Genomic DNA, 23,293 nt, shown 5'->3' with positions numbered 1-23,293 from the left:
TATAATTTCTCAGTCTCATTTAGTTATATTTCAACTTTTTTGGAGTTAAATCAGATTGCCTTAAAGACTTTATGTCTTTTTAAAAATCTAACTTATTTCATTATCAAAACTTCATGTTACTTACAGCAAATCACACTTTGTCTATTAGTAAAATTCAATTTACCTGGTCAGACGTGTGTATTGGATGTTTAGTATTGTTAACCGTGGCCAATCAGCATGCTCCAGTAGTGTAGTGGTCAATACCTGTGGAGGCTCAAATTGACAGATACGAGAGGTTGATTAACCTGTCTTATCAGATAACACTATAAACACATTGCTCATCATCATATCACAGGTAAATGACAACATTTTATATTACTGACAAGTCAGGTCAACGAAGGTCTTGATGAACTTAAGTAACCTGCAGCTGTATTGTGTTCAGTTAAGGAATGGTGAATAGATTTAAAGTGGAAAAACCTAGTTGTTTTTTGTAACATTTTAACTGGAGTTTATCAGACAAGTGTTGAGTTATGTGAGAAGACCTGTGGAAATGAGTTACATTTTCTGAGGTAAGATCTGCTGTTTAATATTCTGACATACTAAACTTCCTTTCTTTAAAATAAGGAAAACATAATTTATCAATTCTGTAAAAAAATTCAGCAATCATTTTGACATTATATACACATTATAAATGATATAATACTTGTGTCTATATATAATATATTACTTGTGTCTATAGATATTACAATACTTGGGTCTATAGATAATATAATACTTGTGATAATATATGATATTATACTTAGGTTTTTAGGTAATATAATACTTTGGCCTATAGATATTATAATACGTACTTGGTATATAGATAATATAATATTTGAGTCTATAGATATTATAATACTTGGTATATAGATAATATAATATTTGAGTCTATAGATATTATAATACCGGTGTATATAGGTAATATAATACTTTGGTCTATATATATTATAATACTTGGTATATAAATATAATATTTGAGTCTATAGATATTATAATACTTGTGGTCTATATATAATATATTACTTGTGTCTATATATAATATATTACTTGTGTCTATATATAATATATTACTTGTGTCTATATATATTATAATACTTGGGTCTATAGATAATATAATACTTGTGTGTGTAGATATAATACTAATGTCTTTTAGTAAGCGTATCTTCTGCTGTGAAAGGTGGAATGGTGGCTTAGTGGATAGTGCTCTTGTGTTTGACCAAGACAGCTGTGTTTTCTCCAGGTGTTCTAGTTTCATCCCCATTATGACCCCATAGGAATTGATCTAATTTGATAAAGCATAAAACATGTGTGATAGTGAAAGAAAGATACATGTTAGATTTAAGTTTATTTAAGTTCTGAGGTGATTAGACTAACAAATTTGGTGCTTTATTAATTTTATTTTGCAATGCCATTATATGACCAAAATATAGAATTGTACAGAGACCCATGGTTGATATGATTATAGACCATGTGTTACAGAAGGGTTAGCATCTCTGTAGATCATACAGGGATTCAATAATGAATTCCAAATCTTTCATGAATATCACAGAGGTATAATTACTGTCGGTGCTGAAACAGTAGGTTCTCAATCAGGAAATCTATTATTGCCAAATATTTTAGCGCAATGTTTGAATTCTCCCAAATATGAAAGAATGGTCACACAGTTTAAAACTGTTTTAGTGTAAAAAGTACTTAAATAATGTGTCCAGAATATGCACATGTGGAAATAAAATTGGTTTTCGATCACATGAGATTATGAACAAAAGCTGCTTAAAATTAACTTGTACAATTTTTCTGTATACTCGGTGACACAGTAAAGGTTGTTGCTCTCTGCTTAACTTGAATTGGTGTGTGCCAAGTCTCCTCCAAGGTCATATCAATCCTACCATTGATTTTCAGACTTTCAGATGCAGGGCTTAAGAGGATTTCTTGTGTGATTTGTTTGTGATTGTAAAAATGTTATATTAAACAAAAATCAATGATGGTTAAGTGTTAAACAACAGAATCAATTTTGTAAGAACATCTCCTGATAAACAAATGTTCCTGCCATTTTATGTCAGGATGGTTCCCGTCCTGTCCCATCCAGATACATTGTTATCACATTATTGACTCAATATCTGTAGAGTAGGAATTTATCAACACACAGATGTAATATCTTCTCACCCTTCTTTTCGGAAAAAGTGATTTTTTGGGTAAAAATGACATATTTTGGTGAATTTTGAAAATTGGCGATTTTGCAAAATTTGGATTGTTGTCATTAACTATCCATAATGATAAATTATAGAATTGATAGTTTATAAAGCATAATATAATAGATACTTTGAAAGGAAAATGCGTCATTATAAATCTTGATGATAATGAATCTTATCATATCTAAGAAATTAGTTTCTGGAAATTATAGACATAAATTTTTCAGGAGACATCAAAATGGCTTCTTTTAAGAACACATCATAATAAAGTGATCTACCATCTACCAGTGATTCACTGTATTGGAACATTTCACTCTACAGCTGAACCAAGACCTGGAGTCCAGAGGTCCCAGGTTTTCAGTCTGATGTGATGTCCTCACCTGTTTAGATTCCTTAAAATAGAATCACCTGTAAAAATTATATTATAAAGATTTATACAAGTGACCACCAATAGAACACCTTATTTGATAAATACATTTTTCAAACATTTCATCAATTACAATGTTATGATAAAGTCTGCCGATTCACAATTTAAATAGTGTTGATCTTTAAACCCCACATGGATTTGTTAGAGATGTAGGTCAGAATTGTTTAGGAAGTAAAAGTGTAAATATTTGATTGTTCATACCTACATGTAAGAAGTACGTGCTACTTGTGGTTTTCACCCATTTGAATATTTTAACACTAGCTTGTGACCTATAGAATGTGGATAATTAAAATATAAGGGTTTTTATTACATTTTTAATGAAATTTGCAGTTTGGAATTTTTAATTTCAATATTACGTTTGGTCAATACATCAGAGTAAATTATGTGGGATTAGGGAAGGTTGGCACAGACTAATCAGCTGTCTGGACCAGCGCAGGAAGACGGGATGGAGTGTTCCAAATAAATCATGGTGTTCTGGGGTAAAACAAACACTTTTCTATTATTCCAGATTATACAATTTTCAGTATAGATAATGACCTTTGTGAATGGAGAAGTTATTTTGATATTGCAAGCAAAATATTAATCAGAGGGAGCAAGCAAAATATTTTTATATTTCAAATCATTTTAAATTCTTGAAATTTAGGAGGGAGCGACTGATTCTGACGAACGAGATATCAGGACGTGTCTTTGGCTCTTTAGATAATACAAAAAAAAAATTTACAATCATTTAAACTGGTAAAGTGTTGTTTCTGAATGACTGTCATGGTACATATATAGAGCTGCTCAAGAGAGAAAGGTTTTGTAAGATAACGTTTTATATAGATAAACCATCCAAGATAAGTCACAGGATCAAAAACCATCTTATAGCAATGATAATCTTCCATAAATCTATATTATGATTCCGGATCATTCAATTAAAATTTACTTAATTTGAGTCAATGATTGATCATACCATGATGAACTGCTTGCATTCATGAGTTGTTCATGTCCTTTACTTGATGTCAATCCTCTGGATAGTACCTTTATGAAACAAATCCTAAAGTCTAGCTTTATGGAAGGTGTTTTAATGAAATAGCCTAAAAGTGATGGCTCTTTCAAAATATCAAGAAACACATTCCTGAAACAAAATCAACAGTATTGTATTGAATTGAAAGTTGCAATGAAGTTTATTAAATCAATATACAGTTTTCAGGGACAGATGTTTTTACCCGTTTTATTTTGTTAGAGAAAATGCAGATGTTTAAACAAAGTCAGAGGTCGCTTTGCTCTCTTTCTTGAATTCAGGTTTCACTTGAAATTCAACAAATTGCATACCTAAAACTTGACACAATAATGCGGGCAATGGTATAGATGAAATGACATTGTTGAAGGGGGTCGATTCCCTGAGTTTCGTATACCTGATCATATAGATCTTGAAATGATACGTCATCAAGCTCTATTGCTGAATTTCGAAATACATTGTGGTGACCTGGTTCTGTAGTGACTAACATGACAAAAATACCCATTTTGACACAGATTTGCTTCAAAGACCTCATATTTTCGTCATGTTCTGTCAAAAACCGCTTGAGATGGCTGTCAGGACCTTTGTTTCAAGTGTCCATTTGATGCGGAAAGGTGCTTTTTAAATTTTGAACTTGTGGGAAATATATCGGGATTCGTCATTTTTTGTTGATGCGAAAATTAAACGGTACATTTTTTATTTGATTTTAATTTAATTTTAATTTTCTTAACACAAGCGGTAAATCCGACAAACAATGAATAAAATTGGTATGGCCTTATAGATTAAAATTCTGTCTAACATTCTACTTCTTCTATACAGTGATGTGTAGGGTCTGCTTCATTAGGTTTTTAATTTATTCGCAATTTTATTGATCACTGAATTGTTCACCTGGACTTTATATACTAAATGGATTAGCATTCCTGGCTGTCGGAAATGTATAGATTTCGGCATGGCTGATTATTCAAAAACTTTATCATCAGTATAATTCTTCGGTTCTCAACTTCCAGTGGCATTTAAAGCTCTAGTGTTACCTGTGTATTGTAACACCTGTAGAATCTAGTGTCCTGACCAGGAGTAATTACAATTGGCACTTACACCTGTACGTACAGGTAAAACAGGGGTGATCACTCACCTGTTTCGGCCCAACTATGTGAGATAATATTACTATTGTGTGGGAGATGGCCCGCCAAATCTGTTATTATTTCTATATCATCCTTAGTGATGGCTGGTTTGGTCATCAGAGTGGTCATTTAGAGTTCAAAAAGTTATTTATGTCCTTGGGTTACAAGTTAATTTTAAACTTAATTAATTTGGTAATTGATGAAATGTGTATTGTGCCTGGACTTTCATCCATTAAATCAGGACGTTTGTCTAATCCAGGATTCAGGAATATAACATAACTAGATGATACAATGTGCTTCGATCTTTCTCCAAGTTTAATACACCTGTAGATGATAGAACATGTTATATGATGAATTAAGATAATGTTGAATTTCTGTATATAACGTTGTAATTCAGGTCTGTATATAACGTAGTAATTCAGGTCTGTATATAACATTGTAATTCAGATTTGTATATCACGTTGTAATTCGAGTCTGTATATAATGTTGTAATTCAGGTCTGTATATAACGTTGTAATTCAGGTCTGTATATCACGTTGTAATTCAGGTCTGTATATAACGTTGTAATTCAGGTCTGTATATAACGTAATTCAGATTTGTATATCACATTGTAATTCAGGTCTATATAACTTTGTAATTCAGGTCTGTATATAAGGTTGTAATTCAGGTCTGTATATAACGTTGTAATTCAGGTCTGTATATAACGTAATTCAGATTTGTATATAACATTGTAATTCGGGTCTGTTTATAACGTTGTAATTCAGGTCTGTATATAACGTTGTAATTCAGGTCTGTATATAATGTTGTAATTCAGGTCTGTATATAATGTTGTAATTCAGGTCTGTATATAATGTAATTCAGGTCTGTATATAACATTGTAATTCAGGTCTGTATATAACATTGTAATTCGGGTCTGTATATAACGTTGTAATTCAGGTCTGTATATAACGTTGTAATTCAGGTCTGTATATAACATTGTAATTCAGGTCTGTATATAACTTTGTAATTCAGGTCTGTATATAAGGTAATTCAGGTCTGTATATAAGGTAATTCAGGTCTGTATATAACATTGTAATTCAGGTCTGTATATAACGTTGTAATTCAGGTCTGTATATAACTTTGTAATTCAGGTCTGTATATAACATTGTAATGCAGGTCTGTATATAACTTTGTAATTCAGGTCTGTATATAACGTTGTAATTCAGGTCTGTATATAACATTGTAATTCAGGTCAGTATATAACGTTGTAATTCAGGTCTGTATATAATGTTGTAATTCAGGTCTGTATATAACATTGTAATTCAGGTCTGTATATAACGTTGTAATTCAGGTCTGTATATAACATTGTAATTCAGGTCTGTATATAACATTGTAATTCAGGTCTGTATATAACGTTGTAATTCAGGTCTGTAATATAACATTGTAATTCAGGTCTGTATATAACATTGTAATTCAGGTCTGTAATATAACATTGTAATTCAGGTCTGTATATAACATTGTAATTCAGGTCTGTATATAACGTTGTAATTCAGGTCTGTAATATAACATTGTAATTCAGGTCTGTAATATAACATTGTAATTCATGAGGTCTGTATATAACATTGTAATTCAGGTATGTATATAACATTGTAATTCAGGTCTATATATAACGTTGTAATTCAGGTCTGTATATAACATTGTAATTCAGGTCTGTATATAACATTGTAATTCAGGTCTGTATATAACATTGTAATTCAGGTCTGTATAACATTGTAATTCAGGTCTGTATATAACATTGTAATTCAGGTCTGTATATAACGTTGTAATTCAGGTCTGTATATAACATTGTAATTCAGGTCTGTATATAACATTGTAATTCAGGTCTGTATATAACGTTGTAATTCAGGTCTGTATATAACATTGTAATTCAGGTCTGTATATAACGTTGTAATTCAGGTCTGTATATAACGTTGTAATTCAGGTCTGTATATAACGTTGTAATTCAGGTCTGTATATAACATTGTAATTCATGATCAGGTCAGTATATAACGTTGTAATTCAGGTCTGTATATAACGTTGTAATTCAGGTCTGTATATAACATTGTAATTCAGGTCTGTATATAACGTTGTAATTCAGGTCTGTATATAACATTGTAATTCAGGTCTGTATATAACATTGTAATTCAGGTCTGTAATATAATGTTGTAATTCAGGTCTGTATATAACGTTGTAATTCAGGTCTGTAATATAATGTTGTAATTCAGGTCTGTATATAACGTTGTAATTCAGGTCTGTATATAACGTTGTAATCCAGGTCTGTATATAACATTGTAATTCAGATTTGTATATCACGTTGTAATTCAGATTTGTATATACCTTAATTTTCTCTGTATACAAATGATCATCAGATAAAAGACATACCTTTCAAATTGAGTGCTGAAATTGCAATGTATTTCTTCGATACAAAGGGAAAAAGTGGTAGCCTGGCAACAGGAAATGACCCCTCATCATCAACTGACCTAACAGGAAGTAGCAGGTTAAAGAGGTTACATTCTGTTGACATTGTGTCCCTCGGAAGTAGGTGTGATCAATCACATACAACTCGTGATCTCCTGTTTTTAAGTAGGATTCAAATTAAAAAAAAACCATTGTTTTGTTGGAATATCTTAGTACTCTACCTGTTGCATTACACTGATATATCTTATTGATATTCTCATATTTACAGTACTTTTGAATATTTAATTCTCATAGTTCATTATATATATTATAGAGTTGACAATAGTACTTTTTACCAATGTAAATGCCAAAATATAATTTAAAATTAAAATCTAAAAATAAAACAAGGTAAAGAGATTATCCATGTATTCTGGACTGGATACAAATATTGTCAATTCAAAATGCTCTTAATGAGTGTGATATGTAATGTGTTGAAATTGTGTTCTGTGTTGAGGTTTGTTTACATACAGTGTCAAAAGTAAGATGTACAAAGTTTTCTTTCACATTCAGTTTTTCAGCTGAACATAGCATATTTGTGAAAATTGATGACTGTATTGTTTAGTTTGGTGTGAGTAAACAGCAGGAATGTGATTTGCTTGTGTACGAGATCCGCCGTGGAATTTGAGACGTTTTTGTGTGATCATTGTGTATTGATAGGGCTGTGTCACATTGGGTGTTATCTGTATGTAAACTAAGGTTTTATGTTAGGGCTGTGTCACATTGGGTGTTATCTGTATGTAAACTAAGGTTTTATGTTAGGGCTGTGTCACATTGGGTGTTATCTGTATGTAAACTCAGGTTTTATGTTAGGGCTGTGTCACATTGGGTGTTATCTGTATGTAAACTAAGGTTTTATGTTAGGGCTGTGTCACATTGGGTGTTATCTGTATGTAAACTAAGGTTTTATGTTAGGGCTGTGTCACATTGGGTGTTATCTGTATGTAAACTAAGGTTTTATGTTAGGGCTGTGTCACATTGGGTGTTATCTGTGTGTAAACTAAGGTTTTATGTTAGGGCTGTGTCACATTGGGTGTTATCTGTATGTAAACTAAGGTTTTATGTAGGAGCTGGTCACTTGGGTGTTATCGGTATGTAAACTCAGGTTTTAGTAGGGCTGTGTCACATTGGGTGTTATCTGTATGTAAACTAAGGTTTTATGTTAGGGCTGTGTCACATGGGTGTTATCTGTATGTAAACTAAGGTTTTATGTTAGGGCTGTGTCACATTGGGTGTTATCTGTATGTAAACTAAGGTTTTATGTTAGGGCTGTGTCACATTGGGTGTTATCTGTATGTAAACTAAGGTTTTATGTTAGGGCTGTGTCACATTGGGTGTTATCTGTATGTAAACTCAGGTTTTATGTTAGGGCTGTGTCACATTGGGTGTTATCTGTATGTAAACTAAGGTTTCATGGTGAAATGACTGATCAGAAATCTGTATGTAAACTAAGGTTTTATGTTAGGGCTGTGTCACATTGGGTGTTATCTGTATGTAAACTAAGGTTTTATGGTGAAATGACTGATCAGAAGTCAAGTGTTTTACTACAGAACTGACTCAACAAATTAAACTTTTCTATTAATTTCTCAAAGGCATTAAAATTTGAATCTTTTCTGATAATTGCTCCAAGTCATTAAATTTTGCTGATGCAGACCATTTTTTAATCATCCCCACAAACACATTATGATAAATTCATGAACATGCAGTGCATACAGTCTTTGTGGCCTTGAAAAGACTTTAATACAGGCATGTCACCTAAACAAGTCCATGAATATCACGTTCAGTGTTTCAGATATGTGTAACCCTGGTAAACACTAACGGTATTATACCTCTCGGCTAGAGAACTTCTCTTTATCAATCCGTTGAGCGTTCGACTACTAAGTCCCTGGTTCGATTCCTTGTAGAGGCAGTGATTTGAATTTAATTGATCATGCACTGTTACGTTGATCATGCACTGTTACGTTGATCATGCACTGTTACGTTGCTGCCTTTGTAGGGTCTCAGGAATTATACTTAGCGTTACTTCTGAAAACATTGCTGTAACTGTTACAAACTTAGGGAGGAGTTCTTCCCTGGAGGGAGGGGTGTCTGGTAAATGCTGGCAGTATTATACCTATTGGCTAGAAAGAACTTTTCTTTAGTTTGATCGGATGAGCATAAGACTAGTAAGCCAAAGGTCCCTGGTTCGATCCCTAGCAGAGGCAGATAATCTAAATTTAATCAACCATGCTTTCTGTTACAATTATGTGTAATAGGAAAGGGTAATGACAGTAGGACTAGCGACATCTCGCTCTCTTTGTGGACACCCAAACACTTGGCTATTAAAGATAAGTTCATGCCCACGATCTGCTCTAAATGTTTTGAACCTTAGTTTCAACTTCCCCTGTGCTATTACACAGACATACCTATCTGGACATTTTCTTTCAAAACTTTCCAAATTGGAAGAGAGATATTGAATGGGTCAGATCAGTGTGATGTAACTTTATTGAAGAGAAAGGTTAATTCAACATCCATCAAAATCCAATCACCATCAAAATCCCATCAGAACCAAAAGTTTTAATATAAATGTTTGGGACTTATCTATTCAAACATCTGCTGAATTAGTGGAAGAAAACACCATTTCTTTATACATCTGGATATATACATATAAGACCACAAACGAGTTATTGTTGACCAATGGTCAGTGAGATGTTTTGCCAACTCCTCAGAGAGAATGGTGCCCAGTATGAGGCCATCATTGTTATACTGGATACCTTGACAGTACACACTTGATAAATCTCCAGCTACATGTACCCTTGATAAATCTGTGTCCAGGGCTGGAGTGTGACAGAACTGGTTTTACTTGAGGCCATCATTGTGTATTGTATAACTGGGTTAGTGTTGTGGGGCACTGGTGGGTCAGTGGTGGTTTAGGGAATACATCACTATGTAGGTAACTTGGGACAAAATGATATTTTACAGGTAAGGGAGTTATTAGACACATCCCTTATCCTAATGATATGACAGACTCAGTAACACATCTGATCATACTGACCACTGTAAACAAGTGTTATTTGGTTCATATCTTCATGGCTGAACCTATTGTCTGTATGTTGAAATCTTAATCCTTTGAACAAAACAAAACAATCTTTTATTCTTTTGGAAATTCTGTAACTCTTCGTGAATTTTTTAAAGCAAAGTGAACCATTTTGTTTGCACTTATGTTATTGGCTTCCTTGGACATTGGAAAGGACATCCTAAATTTGGAAGGCTTATTACCTTGGACATTGGAAAGGACATCCTGTAGTTGTAAGGCTTATTACCTTGGACATTTGAAAGGACATTCTGAATTTGTAAGGCTTATTCACAGTGTGGTTTGAGGGACAGCCCTGTACTGGCCGATCTACAATAAATCTGTATGGTGTGGGTGTTGTGGTTATGTGCCATGACTTCTGTCCAGGAACTGTCTCCACAGTCTTGGTCTCCACAGTCTTGGTCTCCACAGTCTGGACAGTGTTGAGCTGATTAAGAAAGATATAAAATCATGGACGCCTGAGCATCACCTAGGTATGGACACTGGTAAGCGTATGTGTAGAAGTATGCACCTGATACACTGTACTCAGTACAGTAGGTATATAACCTGATCAATGCTATTTTATGACTTGGCATGATATTCAGCAATGTCATTGGCTTTTTTACACAAAGGTTTTGGCTTTGTCTATATATACTGTCAACAACAGTTTAGATGCAATTATTTTCATCTCTTAGTATTGGTTACTAGCTTTTGGTTACCATAGCAATGAGATTAAATCCTACAATATAATTTGATAGCTGTTTCTAATAGTATCATTAACAATTTAATACTTTCTTTAATTGCACGAGTTTCAACTTTGAGTCAGTGGAGAAATTTCATCTTTTCGTTAATGTTGCTTCGGTATATGTCTTTAGGTGTTATGTTACCATGGAAACGATATGAAGTTAGTGTGGAGTTTGTTTGATTTTGTGTTACCCTGGTACATACATGTCCTTATTTACTTTGATGTTCAAGATGATGACTAGTGTTACATTGTGTTTATTGCACAATCATCCAATAGATCTCCTTAGCTCAGGTATGACATTGCCTGTAGGTTCAAGGTCAAATGTCTAATGATAACAGTCATATCAAGTGACAAGAGTTGTTTTATCCAGCTTCTAACTTGTCCACTTTTTGTATTCCCAGATTGTTATCAGAGATGCTAGTCTGTCATTCATGAAGTTGGATAAAAAAAGAACATTCAAGAGAAAATATGCCCTGGTATTTATTTTTATACGACAATATCATCTGAAACACTCGGCCAATAAAAAAAAGTCCCAACAAAACTAATATTAGAAAATAAAGGAATTTTGTTTTCACACGCGTCTACTAGACGATGGTTTCAACTTTCAGTTGAATTTTTGATTTGTAATTGTGTATTGTTATATCAAATGTCTATTGTGGCTTGGTTTGACAAGTGTAATGAGACAATGCCACAAACTTAACACCATGTTCTGTTGGAAGTCGGTGGTGTCCTGCTTTAGCTCACAACTCTATGTAAGTAAATATAGTACAAAGCAGATCGATCGAGGTTCAAGTGTTAATATTCTACTACTTATAGATTGATCAGTCTTTATCACACTTGCTTTCTGTCAGGGAGAGGATGTCTTGCTGGGAAATAATATTGATGAAAGAAATCACAGGTGTTTTGTTTATAATCTCAAATAATCTTATTAAGCCCAGTTTTGTGAAAACTATACTTATTCAGACTTTAAACAAAACAAATAAGATTTATTTTGAAAATTGTGTCGTTATTATTATGGATTATTTCTTTGCATGACAAAACTTGAAATATTGCTGTTGTACAACTTTTATGAGCGGATCTATAATGTTTTAGTATCATTGGCAGTAGAATAAACGGATTGACCACTGGACACTTAAGGTCCGAGTTGTCAGGTAGATGTTTCTGTATGACGGAGAACAACATAGGTATGATCTTTTATGACTGATTAACAGCTGATTTGTCACTTATTGCCGGGGTAATGATTCCAAGATGTCTGGTCAGATCCCATCACCATGTATATCGGTCTTACTGCAAATATCCTCGATTGATGATAGACATTATATATATACAATGTACATATAGATATATATATGTTAAGTTGTTTCTCCCTCACAAGTTACTGGCTGATCTCTAATCCGAAATAAATTAATGGGAATTAATATTCATGATGAGGTGAGGATTTTAAATATATTTTGATTTGAATGATAGATCTTATAACCAAAATGATTGATATTAGGGTGAGGAAAAGTGGCCATCTGTAAAGGGATTCCCATTATCTCAACTGTCAGACATTTACCACAGGCAAGAGGGCAATGGTGATTAATGAAATCACTTTTTTGCCGTTATTGTAAAACCTGGTGCTGTTTGATGGATCAGAGGAAATACGAGGAAAAAACCTTTTGTGATAGTTACAAATGTTCTGTTCGGAAATTGATTATGTTGGAATGAAGTCGGCAGGATAAGACAGGAAGGCTTGATAAAAACTTGTGGTTGTGGATTAATTATGTGTTGTCCTGGTACTGAGCCAGATTGTGACAATGTGGTGAGCTAAACTTGGATATAGGAGGCACACTTTATGACTTACAAACCCTGGTGGTAAGTTTTTTAACCTTGACCTTTTGACCTGATGATCAAACCACAGTTATCGTTTTCATTATGTACCTTCTTCATTAAGGTATTTGTTTAAACAGAGTGTGATTGGATACATCACTTTAGAAACTCTGTAGACTTTGTTAATTCGTCAGTCATTGGCCGAACTTTGATGTAACAGCAATGTGAAGCTGTCCCAGTCTGATAAAGTCGGAGCTGCTACTTTCAGATTTATATACCTATACATTTGATTTGCTGGGTATTATAAATCATTAAGACATACAGCATTGTCTCCTATGGCGCATCTAAAACAGACAACTTTTATGGTATCAGATGCTTTAGTCAGTATGTATAGCACTTGGATTTGTGGAGACCTCTTCATACATTGTTGAGAAAGGTGCTTGCTGATCTTTTAAATGTTTGATGGGTGAGAAACTACCTTTCCAATCATCAGATATTCATATCATTGGTAATATTTATCTAAAACTGTTTACTTTAAATTTAAATTATTTAGAGCAATATGACTTTATATTCGATATTAAGAGTCTTTAGGACAAGGTTTACAAAGTTTGCAAAGGGAGAAAAAAATTGGTTCAAAAACTGACCCACCAAGGGCCACTCTAAAGGGTAAAAAAGTTCAAGTTCAACTGATTTCAGCCAAAGGTAGAAAGCATCCAGACTACCACCCAAGGCTGATGGGTGGGGTCAAAAAGGGTTAAATTAACTGAAATGTTCAAAAACTTCTTCTCAAGACCCAAATAAGGTAGAATCAAATACTCTTCATAGATGGAAGGGTCTTAAGGTGTGGAAGTCAGTTTGATTGTATGCAAATATTGGCCTGACTCAGACCCCAAGGGCTGATGGGCAGGATCAAAAAGGGTCAAATTGGCAGAAATATTACAAAACCTGAATGACAATCAAGGCCCATGGGCCACTTGTTATTAAAATGTTTTATTAACTCACCGATCATGTTATATTCTGTATTATAATATAATGCAGTTGATTTTCCTTAACTATATGCTTAAGCTATATTTTGAACTATTGCACAGTAACGTACGAACTATTGAATACTGTGTGACATGAATTTAGTCCTACCCTTTACAGCGTCTATTAGTCACTCAGATGGCAACATTACAAGGCGATAGTCATATTGACTTCTAGGCCTACAGGAAAGTTGAGATTTGAGTGATTGTAAGTGTTTTAGTGATTATGTAATAAAACAAGTATATCATGGGTGTCTTGGTACTGATAATTGACGATGTTCTATTGCACTTGACCTTCCGCCTTGTGCAATATAGAACATCAGTCAATTACCGGTACCTTGTGTCAAATATTCTGGACTATTGCACAGACACCCATGATTTATTTGTACAATAACATATATCAATTTAGTGAAATATTGTAATGTATCGTTCAAACTGTCTTGTAATGGAACTTTCATTTCTTAACTTTTAGAATGTTGTCTATTTGAGCAAAACAACCTTGATGGATTGATTTGAATATGGCATATTTCAAAATATGTATTTTTGGGTGACACACTTCATTGATAGTTATTTCAGCACTTGAGTCTGGATATGAGGAAACTGATAAAAAATAACAGTGGTGAATTTAAAAACGAGGACACCAGTACATTTTATAGAAAAATTATCAAGATTTTGAATGTATTGAGTAGAAGTCCAGAGTAAGACCCATGGTTAACCATGATAATACCAATTGATTAAGTTACTTCTGTTTCATTGCACCAAGGTAGTGAATATAGGCTTGTAAAATATCACAGGATGGGCATGAACCTTAGAAAAGGTTGTCAGTGCTGGTTCCTTTATTGTCAGGGCTGGTTCCTTTGTGATAATGCCACTCACCTGATATATTAGTTGATGAAGGTTTTGTGGTCATGTACGGTTAATGAGTACAAGTGTTGACCAATGTTATTGAAAGCACTTATTGGATTAGTAGAATTACAGGATTAACTGTTGTTCTGGGTCAGGCCATACCAGGTACTGGTCAGAGGTCAACCTTCGCTTGACCATACAATTAGGTGTTACCTGTTTGTTGTGTTTTGAACACCATCAACAGTAGGTATGATATGTAAAGATTAATTTGTAATGTTGACCCTGTACCAGTGCAGTCCTATTGTACAATTGGTAGAAATAATTTTCTTTTAATTTATGTTCAAACAAATAGTTGTTCTTTCCATTCACAGTCACCTACAGGTACTTATAGACACACCTGTATATGACAATTAGTTTATCTTATTTAGATATATTCATATCGATACCTGTAAATATTTAGACACACATGTAGACACACCTGTACATTTTTAGCCCACCATCATCAGATGGTGGGCTATTCAAAACGCCCGTGGTCTGTGGTCCGTGGTCCGTCCGTCCCTCCGTCCGTAAACAATTCTTGTTATCGCTAATCCTCAGAAAGTACGGAAGGGATCTTTCTCAAATTTCATATGTAGGTTTCCCTTGGTCTGTAGTTATGCATATTGCATTTTGGGACCGATTGGAAAAAAACATGGCCGACAGGCAGCCATCTTGTATTTTGACAATTGGAGTTTGTTATCGCTATTTCTCAGAAAGTACTGAAGGGATCTTTCTCAAATTTTGTATGTAGGTTCCCCTTGGTCTGTTGTTATGTATATTGCATTTTGGGACCAATCGAATATCAACATGGCCAACAGGCAGCCATTTTGGATTTTGACAATTGAAGTTTGTTATAGCTATTTAACAGAAGGTACTGAAGGGATCTTTCTCAAATTTGATATATAGGTTGCCCTTGGTTCTTAGTTGTGCATACTTCATTTTGGGACCAGTCGGATAACAACATGGCCAACAGACAGCCATCTTGGATTTTGACAACTGAAGTTTGTTATTGCTATTTTACAGAAGGTATAGGATCTTTCTCAAATTTCATATATAGGTTCCCTTGGTCCGTCGTATTGCATTTTTGGACCAATCTGAAAACATTGTCGACAGACAGCCATTATCGCTAAATCTCAAATTTCATATATAAGTTCCTCTTGTTTGAAAAGTACTGGAGGGATGTTTCTCAATTTACACAGATTAGTAAGAGGAAGGGAAAAATAGAGAAAAGATCAATCTGACTTGGAACTCATAAAGATCAGTCAATGGTGGGCGCCAAGATCCCTCTGGGATCTCTTGTATAGTAATAAAATAAAAATACAGTACGTAATAAATCTTGAAGTTATGTATGGTAAAGGTATACAATAAAGAGGTTGAACTTCTAAGAGATGGTAATGAATCATAATTATTTGAATCAATTATTTTTTGTAATTCCATTTACAGAAGGCTATTACTTATCACTGGAAAATCACAGTGAGAGTACATATAATAAAATAAGTAAACGGCAAATTGGGCAAGCATTCATCATTAAATATCAACATATCTGGTTTACAGTTCAAAATCTATTACATAAGGTGGTATAGTGTAGTGAAGTAAGTGTCCACATACTACTCAGTGGTTTACATGGAAACCTGATAGTTCCATTGTGTCCATATATATGTTGTTTGCCATTCTATCACTTTAACTAGCTGATAAAAACTGCAGTTTCATAGTCATAAAATTTCTTAATCAGAACACAGAATTATCAGTAGACAGGACACTGGAGAGCCAAGAGTAGTTCAGGGTTGTTTGGGTAACCAGAGAAGAGTAACCGAGAGAAGGGTAACCTAGAGAAGGGTAACTGAGAGATGGGTAACCAGAGAAGAGTAACCGAGAGAAGGGTAAACGAGTGAAGGGTAACCAGAGAAGGGTAACAGAGTGAAGGGTAACCGAGAGAAGGGTAACCTAGAGAAGGGTAACCGAGAGAAGGGCAACCTAGAGAAGGGTAACCGAGAGAAGGGTAACCGAGAGAAGGGTAACCGAGAGAAGGGTAACCGAGAGAAGGGTAACCAGAGAAGGGTAACCGAGAGAAGGGTAACCTAGAGAAGGGTAACCGAGAGAAGGGTAACCTAGAGAAGGGTAACTGAGAGATGGGTAACCAGAGAAGAGTAACCGAGAGAAGGGTAACCAAGAGAAGGGTAACCGAGTGAAGGGTAACCAGAGAAGGGTAACAGAGTGAAGGGTAACCGAGAGAAGGGTAACCTAGAGAAGGGTAACCGAGAGAAGGGCAACCTAGAGAAGGGTAACCGAGAGAAGGGTAACCGAGAGAAGGGTAACCAGAGAAGGGTAACCGAGAGAAGGGTAACCTAGAGAAGGGTAACCGAGAGAAGGGTAACCTAGAGAAGGGTAACTGAGAGATGGGTAACCAGAGAAGAGTAACCGAGAGAAGGGTAACCAAGAGAAGGGTAACTGAGTGAAGGGTAACGAGAGAAGGGTAACCGAGTGAAGGGTAACCGAGAGAAGGGTAACAGAGTGAAGGGTAACCGAGAGAAGGGTAAATGAGAGAAGGGGGTAACCGAGAGAAGGGTGAACGAGAGAAGGGGGTAACCGAGAGAAGGGTGAACGAGAGAAGGGGGTAACCGAGAGAAGGGTGAACGAGAGAAGGGGGTAACCGAGAGAAGGGTGAACGAGTGAAGAGTAACCGAGAGAAGGGTAAATGAGAGAAGGGTAAGGTAACTGAGAGAAGGGTAACCGAGAGAAGGGTAACCGAGAGAAGGGTAACCGAGAGAAGGGTGAACAAGAGAAGGGTGAACAAGAGAAGGGTAACAGAGTGAAGGGTAACCTAGAGAAGGGTAACCGAGAGAAGGGGGTAACCGAGAGAAGGGGGTAACCGAGTGAAGGGTAACCGAGAGAAGGGTAACAGAGTGAAGGGTAACCGAGAGAAGGGTAACCTAGAGAAGGGTAACAGAGTGAAGGGTAACCTAGAGAAGGGTAACCAAGAGAAGGGTAACAGAGTGAAGGGTAACCTAGAGAAGGGTAACCTAGAGAAGGGTAACCGAGGGAAGGGTAAGCGAGTGAAGGGTAACCGAGAGAAGGGTAACCGAGTGAAGGGTAACCGAGTGAAGGGTTACCGAGAGAAGAGTAACTAAGAGAAGGGTAACCGAGAGAAAAAAGATTGCCAACCTGTGTCAGGTGAAGCTGGAGAGCTTCACCACTTTGAGATGATAGCAATAATACAGAATCTATGGTGGTCCTAATACATCACCAATACTATAGGGAATGGTATACACTGCCAAGTCAGTTGAAAAATGGAAAAAATATTCTAGTTGATAGATTTGTCACTGATTGTAGATTTAGATACATTAACAACAGTAGTTTTGAGGGAGAGGTGGAGGTAATTATCAGTTAATGTATTTTTGTGCTGGGATAACTTATGATTATGTTATACCGTGTAATTGTCTGTGCTGTAGAAACAGGTGCTTGCTGTGTATCCTACATTGAATACTTTAGGTGGAGAGTGCCAAATGTTTGTTATTGGTGCAGCCAATGTTTGGTTGAGCCGTATACAGACAGAACAGTCACCTCATCGTTGTAGGTAATTATCTAACCCACCATTTTGTACCGGATGGTCATCACCTGCACTTCATACTTGTAATACTCCTCATCTCCCTAAAATGAATTACAGTGGTGTTTTTCGCAAAGCATCCTTAAGGAAACAAACCACCGGTTCAAGGACAACTACCATTAATAATGTAAGTTATATTCTCATGCATGACCTTCAGAGTTGTTTTTTCTCTTTTGGTATTTTTGAGTAATTCAAAATTTCTTTGATTGGTAATGGAGTGGAATTTGGATATTAAGCAGAATGTTATTAGCAGTAGATGTTTAAAATCAATTTCTCCAACATTCCATTGAGTGTAATGCTCCCATCAGGGTGCGTATTTATAGCCAGGCTCCTCTAAAACTGAACTATACATACGAAAACCTGACCTAGTCACATTATTCATGTTCAATTATTTTGGAAAATATAGCATATACAATTGTAATTACATATGAAGGTTTCCGCAAGAGCTCATCTGGTGCATCCATAAACCTCCTGATGAATACCTCTTGTCAAGGCGGTAGTTCACCTGAAACATTACGAGAGGGACATTATCGATTTAATAAAATGAAAATAAATTCTTCAGATAATGCCAGAATGATAGATAGAATATGGAAGTGATCCTGTTGTATGTTGTAGCTCTAATTCTGTATACCTGGCCTGGTAATTTTCACCCCCGTTTAATTTTCACCATTTTTGCCCTTTGAAGATAGGGCAAATTTAAGATGAAGATGAAAATTTCAAGCTGAATTGAAGGATTTTGAACCATATAATAGTACATGGGCCAAGTATAGTCGAATCACAAACATACCCTCTTACTTTTCAACTGTAAAATCACATACCAGACTTAGCATTTTCAATTAAAAAAAACGATACATGCTAAGTTATTTAAAAAATTCAGTCATTTTTAGCCCAAAGGGTAAGTGAGCTTATGCCATTGTGCGGTGTCCGTCGTTCGTCCATCTGTCATCAACTTTTTCATTTAAGAGGCTCAGGGTCTTGATATTGGGCCTGTAGCACGCTGGGGTGAAAGGCTACCAAGTGTGTTCAAGTAAATGACCTTGTTTAAAATTATGTAGTCCGGTCATGATAAAAATGAAATACAGAGTTGCATCAAATTTCTGCCGTGGAAAAGACTTATTTTATGAGTTCACCGTCGCTTAATTGTGACTTCCATTCATGTACATGTGAACAAGAGCAAACACTGGTCAGTCATACGTCACGGCACAGTGAACTTACAATTAATTGTGTTTGCTTAAAATCACCCATGCATACCCGATACTACTTGAATTAGTAGGGACTTAAAGAAAATCTAAGCACAGGTAAACATTCTATATTTCACACCTGATTACATTTCATATCATGCTGGTAAGACAATTGAGGAACTTGATAAGTCCGAGTGTTCCGTGTCCAACTGTATTGTTTGGAATTTTTCGATTTTACAAACGCGCAAAAGGATATTTCTTGAAAACCATTCAAGGCAAATTTAAAACGGGGCGAATATGTTTTATGTTGCTCAAGGGCGAAAATAACCTGGTGCAAAAATTACCAGGTATACAGTAGATTTCCTGATGTTTTATCTCAAGGTCAAAGCCATGCAAGGCCACTGTTAGTAAAAGTAATTGTGGCCCTTTTGACTTAAGGTTTAAGGTCATGTTATTGGACTAGTAGCATGAAATACTACCAAATTTATTCAAATAAATGACCTTGGCCTTCTTTTAAGGTCACAGGTGTCGAATATGCTAAAATCTTTTAATGACTTCTTCCATGTAAACATGAGGTCCAGAGACCTGATATGTAGCATGTTGCATATATCAGAAATGAGGTGACCAATAAGGGTCATCGATGGGCCTCATGTATGATGGTCTGTGATAAACAGATGTGACCAATAAGGGTCATCGATTGGCCTCATGTATGATGGTCTGTGATAAACAGATGTGACCAATAAGGGTCATCGATTGGCCTCATGTATAATGTTCTGTGATAAACAGATGTGACCAATAAGGGTCATCGATTGGCCTCATGTATAATGTTCTGTGATAAACAGATGTGATCAATAAGGGTCATCGATGGGCCTCATGTATGATGGTCTGTGATAAACAGATGTGACCAATAAGGGTCATCGATTGGCCTCATGTATGATGGTCTGTGATAAACAGATGTGACCAATAAGGGTCATCGATTGGCCTCATGTATGATGGTCTGTAATAAACAGATGTGACCAATAAGGGTCATCGATGGGCCTGATGTATGATGGTCTGTAATAAACAGATGTGACCAATAAGGGTCATCGATGGGCCTCATGTATGATGGTCTGTCATAAACAGATGTGATCAATAAGGGTCATCGATTGGCCTCATGTATGATGGTCTGTAATAAACAGATGTGACCAATAAGGGTCATCGATGGGCCTGATGTATGATGGTCTGTAATAAACAGATGTGACCAATAAGGGTCATCGATGGGCCTCATGTATGATGGTCTGTCATAAACAGATGTGACCAATAAGGGTCATCGATTGGCCTCATGTATGATGGTCTGTGATAAACAGATGTGACCAATAAGGGTCATCGATTGGCCTCATGTATGATGGTCTGTCATAAACAGATGTGACCAATAAGGGTCATCGATGGGCCTCATGTATGATGGTCTGTGATAAACAGATGTGACCAATAAGGGTCATCGATTGGCCTCATGTATGATGGTCTGTGATAAACAGATGTGACCAATAAGGGTCATCGATTGGCCTCATGTATGATGGTCTGTGATAAACAGATGTGACCAATAAGGGTCATCGATTGGCCTCATGTATGATGGTCTGTGATAAACAGATGTGACCAATAAGGGTCATCGATTGGCCTCATGTATGATGGTCTGTCATAAACAGATGTGACCAATAAGGGTCATCGATTGGCCTCATGTATGATGGTCTGTGATAAACAGATGTGACCAATAAGGGTCATCGATGGGCCTGATGTATGATGGTCTGTGATAAACAGATGTGACCAATAAGGGTCATCGATGGGCCTGATGTATGATGGTCTGTGATAAACAGATGTGACCAATAAGGGTCATCGATTGGCCTCATGTATGATGGTCTGTGATAAACAGATGTGACCAATAAGGGTCATCGATGGGCCTGATGTATGATGGTCTGTGATAAACAGATGTGACCAATAAGGGTCATCGATGGGCCTCATGTATGATGGTCTGTGATAAACAGATGTGACCAATAAGGGTCATCGATTGGCCTCATGTATGATGGTCTGTAATAAACAGATATGACCAATAAGGGTCATCGATGGGCCTCATGTATGATGGTCTGTGATAAACAGATGTGACCAATAAGGGTCATCGATGGGCCTCATGTATGATGGTCTGTGATAAACAGATGTGACCAATAAGGGTCATCGATTGGCCTCATGTATGATGGTCTGTGATAAACAGATGTGACCAATAAGGGTCATCGATGGGCCTCATGTATGATGGTCTGTCATAAACAGATGTGACCAATAAGGGTCATCGATGGGCCTCATGTATGATGGTCTGTCATAAACAGATGTGACCAATAAGGGTCATCGATGGGCCTCATGTATGATGGTCTGTGATAAACAGATGTGACCAATAAGGGTCATCGATGGGCCTCATGTATGATGGTCTGTGATAAACAGATGTGACCAATAAGGGTCATCGATTGGCCTCATGTATGATGGTCTGTGATAAACAGATGTGACCAATAAGGGTCATCGATTGGCCTCATGTATGATGGTCTGTGATAAACAGATGTGACCAATAAGGGTCATCGATTGGCCTCATGTATGATGGTCTGTGAAAAACAGATATCACACACCATTGAACACTAAATATGAAATTTTAAAGAAAAGACACCATTTTTCAAAATTTTTATCTCTCACATCAAATCTGCTTCACCAGGCTATAATGATGTAAGAATAGCTAAAGATAAATTTAGTCAAGCTGGGGTATAAACATTACAAGTTGCATAATTTCTTTTTGATGTGTACCTTTGAAGAACTCTTTCTAATGTCATTTAAAATAATAAAAGTTGTCAGCATCAGAATATGTTTCCTATGGTCAATTTGGACAAGAAAATTGATGGGAATACCCCTTGCCAATTTAGAATCAGACTGTCTTGATATAGCACATGAGGGAATCTGGAAATGAAGGATCACTTGATCATATATTTTATGGGAAATATTTGGTAAGTGCACAGGTGTGTACGCTTTTCACTAAGCTAATACAACATAACCTGTTATTATATAATCAGGACCATATGAACATTTGTTAATCGATCTAGTCTATTCTAAGAATTTCCACAAATTACATGTCATTTACAATTTCCATAAGAATAGATACTTATAGATATTTTTTATTTTTTATAAAATCCAAACTTGTGCAAAATATCTTTTCAGGGTATCTAATAAGACTCTTTGTTCTGGAAGTTTCTGATGACTGACCAGTTGACTTTAGGGTGTGCGGGCGTGTAGGGATTGAATATTAAGCCCCCCCAATTTAATTCTGACTGGACAACTCCCACGTGTTATAGTAACTTGTGTTGATTACCTTTGTGTTAGTAACTATACCAATGAAATCATAATGTGTCAACTAAGAAATGGCTAGACATGTGTAATGTTATGTAGGTTTTAAACCTTATGTTTGTTGATTTGACTGTAATAAACTTATGATTACGATACCTGGGGGATTTAGCTATAATATATGGACTGTATGGTTTAGTCAGACCTCCGATGGTTAATTCTTAATTCCTTATATAAGTAAGGCTTTAGTCTGTTCAAACTAAACTGATCCAACCTTGATACAGCTAATTACATTATACCTGAATACTTACCTGTGATGGTGAGTACAACATTATACCTAAATACTTACCTGTGATGGTGAGTACAACATTATACCTGAATACTTACCTGTGATGGTGAGCACAATACTTTCATAAAGTC

The 23,293-nt window shown here is 35.7% G+C and overlaps 1 protein-coding gene across 1 annotated transcript in view; it reads left to right on the top strand.

Annotated features, from left to right (window-relative positions):
• The first annotated feature begins 303 nt into the window (after positions 1 to 303).
• The window catches only part of LOC117328103 (rho GTPase-activating protein 20-like), a 208,158-nt gene continuing 185,168 nt past the window's right edge, over positions 304 to 23,293 (top strand). The window contains exon 1 of the mRNA XM_033885463.1: positions 304 to 548. The gene's annotated coding sequence lies outside the window, so the exon portion shown is untranslated. The remainder of the gene's footprint in view (positions 549 to 23,293) is intronic.

The sequence above is a fragment of the Pecten maximus genome, chromosome 5 (genome assembly GCF_902652985.1).
Source record: "Pecten maximus chromosome 5, xPecMax1.1, whole genome shotgun sequence".
NCBI classification, from domain to species: Eukaryota; Metazoa; Mollusca; class Bivalvia; order Pectinida; family Pectinidae; genus Pecten; species Pecten maximus.
The sequence above is the reverse complement of the archived record's forward strand: the minus strand, read 5'-3'. Positions and strand labels throughout refer to the sequence as shown.